At 45.0% G+C, this 14,372-nt stretch overlaps 1 long non-coding RNA gene across 2 annotated transcripts in view; it reads left to right on the top strand.

Moving 5' to 3' along the window:
* Positions 1-3,253: 3,253 nt before the first annotated feature.
* The window catches only part of LOC144784924 (uncharacterized), a 126,855-nt gene continuing 115,736 nt past the window's right edge, over positions 3,254-14,372 (top strand). For both annotated transcript variants that reach the window (XR_013601718.1, XR_013601719.1), the window contains exons 1-4: positions 3,254-3,391; positions 3,693-3,756; positions 3,841-3,926; positions 4,019-4,102. This is a non-coding gene — a long non-coding RNA (uncharacterized LOC144784924). The remainder of the gene's footprint in view (positions 3,392-3,692; positions 3,757-3,840; positions 3,927-4,018; positions 4,103-14,372) is intronic.

Consider the following 14,372-nt stretch of genomic DNA (forward strand, 5'->3'; position numbering starts at 1 on the left):
TCCAGGACAATTACAGACATCCAAAATCTAAGGTCTCCATTAACGGTGTACAGTCTGTCTCATTTTGCCACTCCAGGGGGACCAGACAGGGCTGCCCTCTGACCCCCCTGTTGTTTGCCCTTAGCATTGAACCCCTAGCTATAGCGATAAGGGAGCACCAGGGGATTGAAGGTCTTCCATTCACCGGGGAATCCCATAAGATCTCCCTCTTCGCGGACGATGTCCTCCTCTCCTTATCTAACCCGATGGGTTCACTCCCTCTCCTGCAGGACGTACTTAACTCCTTTGAGAGGGCGGCGGGCTTCAAGATTAACCTAGATAAATCTTATATACTTAACCTGACCCTCTCACACGCAGACTCCTCACGGCTCGGATCCCTAACGCCTTTTGCATGGGCGACCTCTTCCATACAATATCTGGGGGTGCAACTGACGCCATCCCTAGAGAAATTATATGCAGCTAACTTCCCCCCACTGCTCTCCCGCATCCAGGCGGACCTAACGAGATGGAAGCCGCTCTTTCTCTCCTGGTTGGGGCGCATAAACGCTGTTAAGATGACGCTGCTCCCCAAGCTGGTATACCTGTTTCTAGCTCTCCCCATAGAGCTGGGGGAGGAATTCTTCAAACGGGCGAAAACTATGATCTTGCGCTTTGTCTGGCAAGTGGGGCGGTCTCGATTCGCTTTTTCCATGCTTCGGTGCCCACAGAGGGAGGGGGGAGCAGGTCTCCCTGATCTTAAGCTCTACTATAAGGCGGCCCAGCTACGTATCTTGGTCGAATGGTCGCAAAAGGAATCGGAGAAGCACTGGCTCCATATGGACCGCAGCATAGCGGGTCGTACGATTTGGGACCTAATATGGCGCGAGAAAAGGGACAGGCCCCTCAACGCATACCTCAGTACCCTGACTCGCACTACTCTTAAGGTATGGGACACGGTAGCAACACGGGAGGGGTGGACATCCTTCCCATCACCATTCACCCCCTTCCACTTCTCCTCATTATTCCCACCAGCGCTCCCAGAAGGACCCTTTAACGCGTGGAGGGAGGGAGGTTGCCTCGCACTGACACACTTATTTCATAATTATGACCCCCGTACCTTCGAGAACTGCACGAGAGACTACGGAGTGGGTAGCCAGGAGAGGTTCCACCACACACAGCTGTTGCACTGGGCTCTTGATCCACGGGTTAGAGAGGGTGCCACCAGGCTGCTTACCGCATTTGAATCACTTCTCATTAAAACTAAGTCCATGAAGGGGGCTATTTTGGCCATATACAAGCTCCTACTATCCACAGACGCTGCCCCTCGCCCACGTTATATGGCTTGGTGGGAGGGGATGGCCCAGCGTGACATCTCCGAGACAGACTGGACTCACCTATGGTCCGATATCTTCAAATTCAACCGCTCCACTGCCCTGAGGGAAGCCTACTTGAAAGTAATGTCAGACTGGTACCTATACCCATCTAAGCTTGCTAAAATCTTTCCCGGCGCTTCTGATCGCTGCTGGAGGGGGTGTGGCATCTTGGGGGACTTCCAACACATCTGGTGGGACTGCCCCTCCATTCGGCCCTTTTGGGAAGAGATCCTGGCGCAGATAAAGACCATCCTGGTATACCCCGTCCCGATTTCTATGACTGAGGCCCTACTTGGCGTTAGAGACCCCTTACTGGAACATCAGACCAGGGCCGATAAGAGAATTATGTGGCTCTGCATGGGGGCTGCTAAACTAGCTATTGCAACAGCATGGAAGAAAAAGGAGGCGCCGGCGATGTCCCTATGGCGCTCTCGCCTATGGCACCTGTTGAGCCTAGAGCGCATGTCTGACATATCCCGGGAAGACTTTAAGAACTTTGCATTCCGATGGGGACCCCTAGTGTCCTTCCTTTTGAAAGGTCTGCCTTCCGCAGTTTGCCCCCCCACGGGTAGGGCCATGCATCTATTCCAACTTTGAGGTACTTTATGAGGTCGAGATCCTACTGTAATGCAACACCACCACTGGGGAGGGTGGGGAGGGAGGGAAGTGGGAGTTGGGGGAGGGGGGGTAGGTTGGGTTTTCTTCTTACTTCTTGGTTGACTCTTGGTGTTCTGCATAGCTTTGATTCCTGGAGCCCCACGGGGGTTTCGCCTACTGATGGCGTACACAGACACTTGATCGGGGAAGGGAGTATAAGAGACACAAGCAGCGCAGAGACGCTCATGAAGGAACGTTACTCCTGCTGCTCATTCCCCATATTGGACACGAAGACTACAGCCCGACTACCTCGAGGCTGAACTCCTGGTATTTTTGGACACAGATGGGGCTGGGGTACGATGGGGAGTGTAAGAATCGTGCACATGTATGTGTCAGTAGAAATGAGCAACAGGCTTTGCTTGACGGATACCCCTGTGAGGGCATATTGACGGATTGTGCCTTGAGTCTGAGTTTTGACAGAAATGGAATAAAAATTATTTTGACAAAAAAAAAAAATCTAATCTAGTTGCATACAATATTAGACTTCACTGACTATATATACATCTAAAGCTCTAAGGATCAGATGTAAACTAATATTTAATCACTTTATTTATACAGGTGTAGCTCTTAGACAAACGCTATGTAGAATAGCTAGTTCCAAACTCCTGGCGAGAATTTTATGCAGTTGTTGATTGTATACATGCAAATACCTTATACCTGATATAGGAACCAAAGTGATCTTTCCAGTTAGTCCAGAGCAGATTTATATACCTCCTCTTTTACAGATAAGCGCCCAAAATTTCACCTGGCATGAGACCTAAAGGGATCCTTCTAGTCAGTCCTAAGTAGACCAAATTAAGCTCCTTTTACAAATGGCGCCCAGGTTGTAAATAGAAAGGAAAGCATTCGTGTGTAACAATTTTTAAACTTTAGAGTTACACCGATGCTCAGTGCAATTTAAATCCAGAGCACATTAGGATAAACTCCCGTTACAGATGGCGCTCGGAGTTATATGTGACTTAAAAGGGCTTTTTCTAGTCAATCCAAAGTAGATTAAACTAAACTCCCTTTACAAATGGCGCCCGAGCTGTGATTAAAGAGGACAGTACTCATGTGGGATACTTTTAACTTCCGGGTCATACCGATGCCCGGTGCGATTTAAATATGGGTATACTCTCGAAATAAATTCATGCAGTGTACGACATATTTTTATTAATGACTGGGATTAGAACATAGTAAAATTCCAATTATTCAATGACGCCCGCAAAACCAAAAAGGTATAGTTACACGAGGAGATCACACATTCTATTTCCGGGTTAAAGGCAGCACTCGTAACAATTAGCTGCCTTTAAAAGAAGCAACATTGGGACGATATGTCTGATGGTGGTGCGGGGCGGTTTTGAGCATGACGACTCGTTCAAGAAATCTAAGAGGATTTTAGAGTAAGTACTCTCCCAGGATTCGATGGGTTGGAATTCAGCCACGCACGTCTAATATTGAATAGGGCACTTTGATTTAGAGACTTTGGAGAGCAGATCGAGTGTAGATGTATTACATGATTTACGAGGCTACATAGGAAATGGGGTATCTGCAACGTATCGTGGACTTTTTACACCGGTAATGGGGTTGCATGCAACAAGGCCGTTTAAATTAGAAGCTTCGGGATACCGAATCTAGCATGGTGTTCTAATTTACCCTATAATGTACTATCCTAATAGTTAATCAATTTATCTTATCTTTTAGCCAAACAACCAGAGGAACAAGATAGGAAAAGTAAACCTGAAAGAACGTTTTATTATCTAAAAAGGTTTGTATAGTGGTTTCTAACTAAAATAAGCTTATCTGAAATGGGATTCTGCACGAGTATGACTGTTATATTTAAACATTGCAGTACTGCAGTTATAACCAAGGATACTACCTGAGAAAGCCACAACGCCCCTGCTATCTTGCCAAGATATCTAATGGTCTTTAGATAAGGTTAGTATGAACAGGAAATTGTCATAATATTGCGCAAATAGCTTTGCATTAAAGACATATTTGATTAAATATACAACTATACTTGATTCTAGGTAATAAGGACTTGCCCTTATGCAAGGAAAACTCAATAATAGTGTTTGAATCCGAAACTTTATGCATCGGCTGTCACAAACAAGGTAATATCCCTACTATTTTCGACTGACCAGGAAAACCTATTATGCCATATGTAGTTAACTGACATGATAAAACACATGTTTTCTAGGATGCAGGTGACAAACAACTCATTTATCTGACTGATTTTTTCAAGCCATGCCCGTATCTTTACTCATTATCAGTTTCCAGACAAAAAAGGTATATAAAAATGTCTGTGTAACACTCAAAATTTGCATATTCACTGAGAAATCCCTTTACAAGGCTCTTTCGCTGCTTAAATTTGGATACTCCGTTAATGATTTCCATTATACTGTGAAGAAACAAACCTCTTTTAATGTAACGATCCTTGGTTTGTATTCTTGATAAATGATCCTTTAAAATCTCCTAGTCAAAACTTGATAGAAATCGGCTCTGAGTATAAATTTAATGCACGCTGCGACTTCCTCGGCTGAGTGATAGGCGGGTGCATATTGTGCATTTTAGGCAATCGAAAATAATTTCAAATAAACATATTGTCTAGTAAATTTATTGTCCTGTTTGTTTAGTAATTAGTCACAGATACATGAATTTGCATTTACTATTACAGATACCCTGTACCCACAAGAATTAGAGGAAAAATTCTGTTGGTCCTGAGGAAGGTGGTACTAACCCACCGAAACACGTTGACCTGGCATATTAAGTCACCTATATCATCTGGACTACCTCAAACACAGAAATGAATGGATGTATTGGCTGTTGAGTGGAGGATGCTATGGAGTATGTATGAATAGAGAGTGTTTGTTGTTGTATGTGTGGTTAGCAGGGTTTTTTCAAAGGACTTGTCTAGTTTTTGATATGTGAATAATGTATTGTATTTTTAAATGTTTATAACATTTGAAAAATAACTTATGATATGGTGAAAGAATCCAACAAAAAAGAAAAAAGAAATAAGTCTGTTTGTATAAAAAAAAGAAAATAATGAAAATGATATAAATCCATGCTATCTGTGGTGACTAGAAGGACTCTTTTACTGTGAAATCTATTTTGAACTATGTCGGATATGAAAGCATAAGGTCATAGGGGAACTTCTCTTGGTTTTGTTTATATTGTCCTCTCTTTTCCCTGGCCAAAAGAATTCAATAGAGGGGGTCCCAATTTATTGCTATCAAAGACACATCAGTACATAGGTGTATGTCAGTGAATCTCAAAAGTTTGCTATTAGGAAATCACACAATAAAGCCTATGTATATTTGGCCCTAAGTCATTATCTACCTACTGCATCTTCCTCATCTTAGTCCTTACACATAGATCGTATACCCAAGTCCTCCTTGAAACCAAAACATTTCGAATAAAGACTAAAACACAACAGAGAAGTGTAGAGGCAAGTGAACATTATTAACACATATTTTAATATACTGCAGATAGAACCGCTGTTCCAAAGAAAAAGGGACAAACAGGCTTATTCTTAATCGACAGTGTAAAAAGAAAGTGAGGGGAATTGCCCATGCAGCATCAGTACAATGCCTTTAGTGGAATAACTATTAATTTCCTGAGGCAGAGACACCCCTGCTTTATGGTAGGCCAAAGAAATAAAAGTTAAAACCCAACAACTTAAGGGCCCAGTCGTGGGATGATGGCCTTTGTTGACATGGCCCAAAGTCACAAAAAGAACATCAGCTTGCCTAAAAGTGACAGTTCTCTCTAGATATATGGACAAGGCCCTATGGAGGTCTAAGGAGTGCAACCAAATGTCCTGATTGGAAAAAGGAGTGGGGGGAAAAGGTGGGCAATACAATATCTTGGGAAAATGTAAAGGTTGAAATCTTAGGAAAGAACTTAGGGTCTGGTTTTAAGATAAAACTACCTTGTCAGAAAAGAAATGAATAAAGGGCCAATGGCATAAAAGAGCCCCGATCTAGTCCAGCTTTCTACCAGGGGTCATTGCTACAAGAAAAATACACCTTTTAGGCCAAAAACCTTAGTTGAATGGTAGATAAAGACTCAAATGGAGTCACTGGTAGCATGTTCACAACCAGGTGGGAGTGTCCAAGAAGAGTCAGGGGAGTGAACCACTGACCTTCTTAGGAAAAGACTTTTGAGTAGTCGGGCTTCTCATGAATCAAACTGGTCAAAATCCTTAATTGAATGGTAGATAAAGCCTCAAATTGAGTTGCTGGTAGCATCTTCGGAACCAATGGGGAGTGCCCAACAAGGGACAGGGAGTGAACCATTGATCTTCTGAGGAAAAGACTTTTGAGTAGTTAGGCTAAGGAAATAAACTGGGACCTCTGATTGCTTTTATGGCTGCCCACTGGCTGTGAATAGTGGAAGCTGCAGACCCAGCAAAAAACGTCCCTTAGAAATTCTGATATCTTCCCCCTAACAAATCCCTTGCTGAATATTTTTATTAGAACACCAGCTTGAGTAATATTTCCAGTGTCTCTCCTAAATCCTGAGCATACTGCTCTTCCTGGATTTTTGAATAGAGAGGTCTGGCAGGGGAAATAGCACAGGCCTCTAATCTCTGCCTCTCAAACCCCAGACCCCAGAGAGAGGTGAAGCAGGAATTTCTCTGGAAAATCTGTAAACTTGAGAGAAGGACTCAGAGGAAAAATCAAAGGAGGATAGGCTGATAACTGATTGAATAGTGAAACCAGCGATGATGAGTCCATGCAGGAACCACCAGCATAACAGTCGCCTGTGCCTCCCTGATTTTGGCCAACACTCTGGATATGAGAGGAAAGGTGAATAAGGAGATCCCAGGGCCAAGGGGAGCTCATCGCATCTACTCTTCATGCTTCCCCGCTTGAAAGCAAAGCACAACATGTTAAGTAATGCTAGGTTTCCCATCATCCATCAGCACAGGAACTGGCATCACTAGATTTCCCATCATCCATCTGCACAGGAAGTGGTATCACTTCTCCCACCACCCAGGACCTGCTTGATGTCAGACACAGCATAGATGTGTAGCAGGCTCACCACCAGTGCGCCGGAGGCACGTCACATGTGAGCCAATCCGTGCCCGTCTGCACCTGGACTGTACCAGGAACACTGGACCTTCTCCCACCCCTTCCTGCTGTGACCCTCAGGACCATCAACCTTGGCCGCGGCTCACCACGCTGCTGTTTCACCACACCATACAACACCAAGGGAGCACTCTCCTGCACTTCCTGCATGTTTTCATGCACTTATTCACACCCAACAGTCACCACACCAACTGTACCCAACAACCCATCTACCCACACAACACTCCAAACTCACATGCCTTCTCCTCAACACCCGCTCACTCACCAAACACTCTACAGAGATCTCTGACCTGCTACACAACAACCCACTGGACATCCTCTTCCTCATCCAAACCTGACTGAACCTCACATCTGTACCTGATATAACCACTAGGGGCAGTTGATGTCTTAGGGCACTGGGGCGTTGACCCATTGATATACTGATATTTTGAGCCCCCTATTATGTGAATATACTGTACAGAGTATTGATAGTAAGTACACACTTTAAAAGAAAACTGCAATCATCAGTATTCCAATTAGCACAGCCACAATTCAGCCTTTCAGCTGGGGACATGATTGGTGCTCTGAAGGGAATGAGAGCAGGGCTTCAATTTGATAGACAGTCACACATGCGTAGCAGTGCATGGAAAGAAGGCCACAAAGTGTGCATGTCGGATTGGACAGCTGCCTATTTCTGGCCAGCCTGACATGCGCAATAGAGGCCTCTCTCTACTGCACATTAGTAAATGGGGGTTGCTTAAAGCCACAGACCCACAGTCTCCTAATGAGCAGTAAGTTTGCCCACTCAAGCCAATCCTTCCACTGCGGTCATGCTGTGTAACAGCAAGGGAGCAGCGTCTGTATTGGGTGAGTAATGCAGTTGCTGGACCTAGTCTAGGAATCTGGTGCAGAGTTGTGCTAATGACATCGCGGGGTAGGATGCTCTGCCCATGTAGCATGACCCATCACTTTAATGGGTTATTGTCAAGCCATGCGATTGGCTATTTCTGCCATTGCTGGGCTGCTCAGCCAGCCTGTCCCTCCCTCTCCCCCTCTCGGTGAGCCAGAGCCAGACGGAGTCAAAGCACACCTGTGACCTGTACTTCACGCCGCTGTGGCGAGTCGAGCGGAACGTATGATGTTGCAATAGTGTTACCAAGCAAACCATTACATCGCAAGTCATTACAACAACTTGCTGTAATGGGCGCGCTGGACTTAGGAATAGCATTATTTGCTATTCCTACTCAAGTTTGTGTAACAGCAGGGAAGGTGTGGGATTGTAAATCCAACACTAGCGCACCCCCTGCAGCACGTCTTGCGATGTAATGGTTCACGTTTTAGCAACTCAGTCGTTGTGACATCCACTTTGTAAAGGCATTCATTTTAGCACATGCGTTGTTAAGGCTGTTTCCCGTCGAGCGGCCTTGTGTGTGACATCAATCGTCACAAAGATCCGAGTACTCCAGAGTTGAGTGGACAGTCACCCAGTACTAATGGCGCCATTTGCTATGAAGAACAGAAACAAATTAATGCCTCCGTCATCAATTTAGTAACTGCTATGCTACAATTGACAGATAAGGGGAGTGATCCCCAGAACTGCACACTGCTGTGAAATGCTCTTATCGCCAGACAGAATTTTCCATCCAAGATGTCCTCATCGGATTGATTCAATTGGAACCCCAAGTATCTGAGGATGGTGGGCTCACACAGAGCATTATATGTGCAGAGGCTCCACAATGGGGTCTGGGCATGCACAGGGAAAGAGCTAGATTTGCCCCAATTCACTGAAATTCCAGACAGCAGACCAAATCTATCCAGAACCTTCATGGCATGTAAACAGCAGATCGTCACGTCTTTAATGTATATCCACATATTGTCCATGCAAAGGAAGGTGTAATGTATGTTTGATGAGGTCATTAATATCCCCTCTTACACAATTCCCTATTGTAACATAGCTGCCAGAAGTTCCACTAGTATATGAACAAGAGCAGAGATAAGGGACCACTTTGTCTTGTACCATCTGCACCACATTTACATGCGATTCAAGGACCCCAGTATGCAGTCAGGCAGTAGGGTTACCATAAAAGCAATTGTCTCCATTTAAGGAATCCCTCCTCCAGGGGCACCGCTTCATCACGCCGCAGTACTCTTCACCATCAAGTCCTGTAACCCTAACCCCCCGCAATCCAAGTCCCGCACGCCCAAGCTTACCCGAGCCTGGAAAAGCATGGCTATTCCCTTACTTGGCTATTCTCTCTAACTCCCTTGATGAGCTCACCCCCAACCCCAGCACAGCATCCAATAACTACCTGGACTGGCTACATGACGCCTTTAACTCTCTAGCACCGCCCAAACAAATCTTCCCTAATCGAACCACTCCATCCTCCCCTTGGTTTACGGAAGACCTTAGACTACTGAGACAACACTGTATAAATTTAGAGAGACACTGGCGCAGACAATATAACCCCCAGGACAAAGAAACTTATAAGGATGCCCTGGCCATATACAAGCATTCTATCATAATACAAAAGAGTTCCTTCTACTTATCCCAAATTGAATCGGCTCAAAATTCCTCAAAAAAGCTATTCCAGGTAGTCAACACTCTTTTGAATCTCCCCACCTGCCCCTCCTCGGATGCTTCACAAGATCTCTAAAACTCTCTAGCTGATTGTTTTGCAAACAAGGTCACAACCATATATTCGGCATTCACTTCGCACATTCACTCTGATCTCACCAACCAGGACCCCCCACCACCCCCACAATCACTACATTCTCCAACTTTCAGCAGGTTTCTCCTGAACAGATCAGCCAATTAATCGCCTCTATCAGATCAAGATCCCCCCTAGACCCTTGCCCGCCTTCCATCCTTAAACTCATCCCGGATCTCATAACCCCTTCTCTCACCAATATATGTAACTCCATGTTCCTCACAGGCTCCTACCCCTCTGTGTGGAAAAAACAGTTATCAAACCCCGGCTGAAAAAAACGTCCCTCGACCCTACAGCTTCAGTCAACTACAGATCCATCGCCTGCCTTCCGTTCCCCGCTAAGATTTTCAAAAATCTAATGAATAAACAGCTGTCGGAATTTATCAATCAAAACCACCTCTTGGACAATACCCAATTCGGATTCAGACAGGGTCATGGAACAGAAACGGCCCTGATAAAGGCCACCGATGAGATTAGGATGATTCTAGACCAAGGCGGGGCGGCGGTCCTCATACTTTTGGATTTATCCGCTGCCTTTGACACGGTGGATCATTCCACTCTGATCGACTGTGTCTCTACCCTAGGGATCAACCACTCAGCCAAGGACCTCCTTGCCTCATTTCTCTCCAACCGTACTCAAACAGTGAAGCTAGGTGCCTTCTACTCACCTGTCTTTACTCTCCCATGCGGGGTGCCCCAAGGATCCTCGTCCTATTCAACATATATGTTTCACACTTAGCGAGGATCATCAAATCGCACGGGTTGAGTTTAACCTCCTACGCTGACGACACCCAACTGGTGCTGGCAGTTCACAAGGACGGAATAGCGGTTGCGGCCAGATTCCAGGAGGGTATGCTAGCCATCAGATCTTGAATGACGAGCAACTGCTTAAAGTTAAATTCAAGTAAAACCGAGGTAATGACTTTTGGGAACATCACACCCGGGTGGTCCCCCACCTGGTGGCCCAACGAAATAGGTCCTATGCCAGAACCCGTCACCAAGGTCAGACACCTTGGGGTTTTATTCAATGATAAACTCCTGTTCCACCATCATGTAAATGTCGTTGTCTCCTCCTCTTTTCACATCTTAAGGAAAATTAAGAAATTACTTCCTTACCTCCAAGTATCAGCTGGTAAAACTCTCATCACCACTCTTGTCTTTTTTAAAACTGATTACTGTAACGGCCTCCTGCTTAATGCCCAAGAAAAGGTCCTCAACAAACTTCAGTCAGTCCAAAACGCGGCAGCCAGAATTCTACTCGGCATCCCCAAATTCAAATCCATCACATCTGCCATACACCAACTTCACTGGCTTCCGATCAGAAGCCGGACCAAGTTCAAAGCACTTTGCATCGCTTACAAAGCCATCAACAATTCAGGACCCCTTTTCTTAAAAAAAGCTTTCTCCAGTTACACTCCCAATAGACCCCTCCGCTCCTCTTTAGCCCACCTCCTACTGGTACCACGCACCAAAAAATCCTCCTGGGGAGATAGGCGCTTCCTAGTCGCCACTGCCAGGCTCTGGAACTCTCTTCCTCTCCCCATCAAAACCAGCCCGACACTAATTGTTTTCAGGAAACAATTAAAAACCTGGCTTTTGAATCAATAACTTGTGCTCAAGCGCCCCCCCTATCTTGATTCGTAGTCTATAAGCACCGAGACACCCTAGAGTATTTGCGCGCTATACAAATCTCCAATACATAAACATCACAGAGTATCGATAGTGCAAGTTAAGCAAATCAAACAATTGTTTGATGTCAATTGAGAGAATTAAGGCATTGGAGTGAGCATTCACAGAGCAGTGCAGTATGTCTATAGCCCTCTGTATTTTCATCACATTGTTTCTACCAGGAATTAATCCAGATTGTTTTTTAATGGATGAACTGAGGCACATACAAGAGCATCCTGGAATCCAAGCTTGAATTAGCATTTTATAATCACATTCAGCATTGATATGGGGATGTATGACAGAACTAAACATGCCTTTACAAAGCAGTCACAACCCCAACTGTGTCATAACCACACATTTCTTTTCACACAAGTCATTACAACGACATACCTTAGGGGGGTGCTGGACTTTGAAATAGTATAAATTACTTTTCCAACTACAGTGGGTTTTTCGGTAGGCAAGGTGTTGAACTTAATATCCATCACCAGTCCAAAACTGCATTCCCTAAAGTAAGTTGGCGTAATGACTTGCATGGTAAATGTCACAATCAAGGTTGTGACTGCGTTGTAAAGTCTGGTCATTTTCAAGACTGTGTGGTAAAGGAATGTGTGGTAACTTCGCAGTCATAGTAGTGACTGAGTTGTAAAGGCAGGTTGTTGTTAAGACTGTGTGGTAAAGGAATGTGTGGTTATGTTGCATTTGGCTTAGTGACTACATTGTAAAGGCAGACTGCATGGTAAAGGATGTTTCCCTTGATGGAGGCCAAAACAATAAGACCACCTCCCTGGACCTATCCTGGTTATGTAGAGAGAGGCCATTTGTGCTTCCTGAGGTGGGAGTGAGGGTAAGGGGAGTTATTGGCTCACATAATCCTCATTTTACATAACCACTAACCCTTGGGCTAAAAGGTCCACTTATGTGGCATAAAACTCAATGGGGAGGCCATACGAGGCAGGTTTTCCCAAAAGCAACTCTTTTAATTAGCAACAAGACTTCAAACTCGGGTGATAGCTTCACCAAGAGGTGCAGCATAAAAAGAAGGTGGCAAGGTTAGGAGGGTGGCATCCAAATGAAACCAGGTCCCCATGTCTGCTGTTTGCGGATTATCCTTATCAAAGAGGCGTTCATACTAGTAAAAGAAGACCTGATTGATTTTTATATGGGGGTGTGGACTGGGTTACGCAAAAGGAACAAATGATAGACTGAATGCTGACCAATGCAAACATTTACCCCCAGTCATGAAGATCTGGTTTTAATCCATCGTTTTTTTGCTCATCACGCCACCCCAGTGAGGACCCAGACATATGCAAATCCGTCTTGACCCTGTTCTTCATGGTAAAAGTCCATCTCGAGCTGCCAAGTCATATCCTTCCTGGACTGTAAACAAGCATCCTAGGACTGGTTTCGGGGCATCACCCCTCTTCAGCCAGGCTAGCTTGAATCCAGTGGTGCAGTGAGCACCGGACTCAGGTCTCAGCATACCCTTCCCACTTAGGGTAACAAAAGCAAAAGGAGAAAATGATTAATGGAATGCTGAACAATGCAAACATTTTTCCCCCCAGTCACAAAGAGCTTGGTTTAATCCATTGTTCTTTTTCTCACCACACTGCCCCAGATTGGACCTAGCCATATTCCAATCAGTCTTGACCCTGCTCCTCGTAGGAACTGTCCAGACCAAACTGCCTAGCCAGGTCCTCCCTGGACTGGAACCAAGCATCCTAGAACTGGCTTTGAGGCATCACCCCTCATCAGCCCGGCTAGTTTGAATCCAGTGGCGCAGTGAGCACGGGACCCATGTCTGGGCATACCCTTCCCACATAGGGCGACAAAAGCAAAAGGAGCAAATGATGGACAGAATGCTGAACAATGCAAACATTCAACCTAATCACAAAGATCTAGGTTTATTCCATGATTCATTTGCTTACCATGCCATCCCAATTTGGACCCAGCCATATGGTAATCAGTCTTAACCCTGCTCCTCATGGGAACCCTAGCCCAAACTGCCAAGCCAGTTCCTCCCAGGACCTGAAAGAATTATCCTGGGACCAGGTTTAAGGCCAGTTGCCATGGACAGTAACAATTCCCAGTATGAGCATACTCAGCAGCTCTGGTTGTTATGTCACATCTTCTCCTACCACTGGCTTCTCAGGAAGGAGAAACATACATTTGCAAATCACTTTCTTTTCTCGCCTTGCTACAAAGGAGGTGATGTGACTAGAATGGCCGACTTTTGAGCTAGGGAACGAAGTTTGAGTCTCTGCGTCGGCACAACCACTTGTGATTCTGGACATATCACTTATTACATCCCCCCATGTCTAGAAAAAAATGAACGTGTCCTTGTGATCTGTACCAGGTGCTCCTGTAAAGCGCTCCAATACCTTCGGGTCAAGTTTGCACAATGTAAAAATGCACAGTCTTCCATATGGGAAAAGGCAGCACCAGTTATATTTACAGCTTATCGTATCCATGCAAAGAAGGTGACCTGCTCTGTTTTAGTGTGTTAGCACCAGAGAACAAACAGCACCTAACATATTCTCATTTTAGGAATACAACAAAGTCCTCAGACTCCCAGTTGTCAATCCGGGTGATCCTTCTTCCTCCTAGCCCTAACCCCCACACATCCTCGTTATGAAGGTTCGCTTGTCACCAAACAACCACATGTCTATATTTCTATTTTATAGACGCTGGAAGTAAGGGTGTGGGGGTGAGGTGTTGCTTCACCCCCAAAATAAGCATACTGGAGTTCCGAAGGTGAAATATCAATAAAGATGCCTTTAAATGTTGCTTCCATCTTGCCACATTTACTAAGCATTCAAAGGCAGAGGTTAAATGTCAGGCCCTGTCTTCCGACAAATTGCTGCTTATTCTTTCAACATTCAGGAGTCTATTCACTTTTCTTTCTCTCGCTACAAATTTAGACCATTTCTTTTTTT

The sequence above is a fragment of the Lissotriton helveticus genome, chromosome 10 (genome assembly GCF_964261635.1).
Source record: "Lissotriton helveticus chromosome 10, aLisHel1.1, whole genome shotgun sequence".
NCBI classification, from domain to species: Eukaryota; Metazoa; Chordata; class Amphibia; order Caudata; family Salamandridae; genus Lissotriton; species Lissotriton helveticus.